This window comes from Eumetopias jubatus, unplaced genomic scaffold (assembly GCF_037043125.1).
Source record: "Eumetopias jubatus isolate StellerSeaLion01/CBP00866 unplaced genomic scaffold, mEumJub1_p1.0 scaffold_5, whole genome shotgun sequence".
NCBI lineage: Eukaryota > Metazoa > Chordata > Mammalia > Carnivora > Otariidae > Eumetopias > Eumetopias jubatus.
The window spans coordinates 9,066,701-9,068,950 of NW_028274811.1; the positions used below are offsets into that span (position 1 = coordinate 9,066,701).

General features: G+C 39.7%; 1 pseudogene; it reads left to right on the plus strand.

Annotated features, from left to right (window-relative positions):
- Positions 1-705: 705 nt before the first annotated feature.
- Positions 706-1,642, plus strand: LOC148164288 (olfactory receptor 2L3-like; annotated as a pseudogene).
- Positions 1,643-2,250: the final 608 nt, after the last annotated feature.

Genomic DNA, 2,250 nt, shown 5'->3' on the forward strand with positions numbered 1-2,250 from the left:
CTAGACAATAAGACAATTCATTCATGGGTGATATATGCAATTAATGAATTATTGAACACTGCATCAAAAACTAATGATGTACTCTACAGTGGCTAACTGAACATAATAAAAAAGATTCATTCATGATTTCAGAACAGATGAAAGCAATAATTTTACCTGAATTCAAGGACGTTTGATTACATGTTATTGTGTAAAGAGGACTCAAGAAGGAAATATTGCTCCAAAAGAAGGTGTTAGGTTGCTGCAGCTTTAGAAGTAAGTCTTAGATACGAAAGAAAAATGATCCTTTATGGGTCATAAATATTTATTCTTAAATATATAGTATATATTTACATTGATTTTCTATGCAAATATTTTGAATAAACATCTGATTTGGCAATACTTGTGTTTGTGTACAGTAGTAAAGCATACTTATCCTAATGAATTCTTAACAAATATACAAATTTTTTTTAAATGACTTTAAAGATTTCTTAGAAAAGATATAGGCCACTAATACTTGCATCCTCATTTTAATCTCTGGTTCAAAAAGTAAATTGTTTTTGTTGTCGTTGTTGTTTTCTAAAATAGAAAAGTTCAGTTCTTCACCTAGGAGTTGTAAGATTTTCAATAATACAGTCTGACTAAAGTGATAAATTCAAAAGATCCTCTTGTTCCATACTTGACTTACTTTTCTGTCTGCTTTTAGGAAAATCCTATCAATGCCTCATGGAAAATTATAAGCAAACATCAATGATTTCATCTGATTGGGGTTGTTCCCACCAACAAGAATTGGCCTGTTCCTCTTTATTGTAATTGTTGTTATTTTTCTGATGGCTCTATTTGGCACCCGGCCCATGATTCTCCTCATCTTCCTAGACACCCGTCTCCACACACCCATGTATTTCTTCCTCAGTCAGCTCTCTCCCATTGACCTGAGCTACATCTCCACAATTGTTCCCAAGATGGCTTCGGATTATCTCGCTGGAAACAAGTCTCTCTCCTTCACTGGGTGTGGGGCTCAGAGCTGCTTCTTCTTGACTTTAGCAGGTGCAGAAGCATTGCTCCTGATATCTATGGCCTATGACCGTTATGTGGCTATTTGCTTTCCTCTCCACGCTCCCGTTCGTATGAACAAAAGAGTGTGTGTTCTAACGATAACAGGATCTTGGATAACGGGCTTGGCCAACTCCTGTGCCCACACGGTCTATGCCTTCCGTATCCCCTATTGTCAACCCAGGGCCATCCACCATTTCTGCGGTGATGTCCCCGCCATGTTGACCCTGGCCGCGTGGCCACCTGGGCTTATGAGTGCACAGTGTTTGGGAGCACCATTCTCTTCCTTGTGTTTCCTTTCATTGGCATCACATGTTCCTACGGACGGGTCCTCCTTCCAATCTGCCGCATGCAGCCAACAGAGGGGAGGAAGAAGACCTATCCAACCTGCAGCAGCCACCTCACTGTGGTCACTTTATACTTTGCACCCTTTGTTTACACTTATCTATGCCCAAGGTCCTTCTGATCTCCCACAGAGGACACGGTCCTGGCTGTCTTCTACACCGTCCTGACCCCAGTGCTCAACCCCATCATTTACAGCCTGAGAAACAAGGAGGTGATGGGGACCCTGAGAAGAGTGATTCAGAGAATCTGCTTTGTGAAAATATAGACACGTTTTTTGCATATGTACCAAACATTGATTATAAGTCCATTCCTCAGTTTGCAGTAAATAAAATATTATTTTAAGCTTAGAGTGGAAGGACTAAAATCAGAAGAGAGGACAATTACTCAGTGCGCCTGCGTGGCTCAGATGGTTAGGGTGTGCCTTTGGCTCAGGTCATGATCCCAGGGTCCTGGGATCCAGCCCCACATCAGGTTCCTGCCTCAGCAGGGAGCCTGCTTCTTCCTCTCCCTCTGCCTCTTCCCCTGCTCATGTGCTCTCTCTCTGTATCTCTGTCTCAGATGAAAAAATGAAAATATGTATTAAAAAAAGAAGAAGAGGAAAATCACTCGTGTCTGGACAAAATTGTCTTGCAAATGTATCCGTATTTATGAGCCTTTTTTTTTTTTCTTTACGGTGCTTTTTCTCATAAGTTTCAAATGCACTCTTTTTTGCTAATATGTTTTCTATGAAAATGGTTCTTAGTCATGTAGAAATGAAAATGGAGACTCTCTAAATGAAGTTGTCATTAGACATAAAAGTTCTAGTATTTTCAATTTATTTTCAAAAACAGATAACCAGAAAAATAAATATTTCCTTAATATCTAGGTCTCATT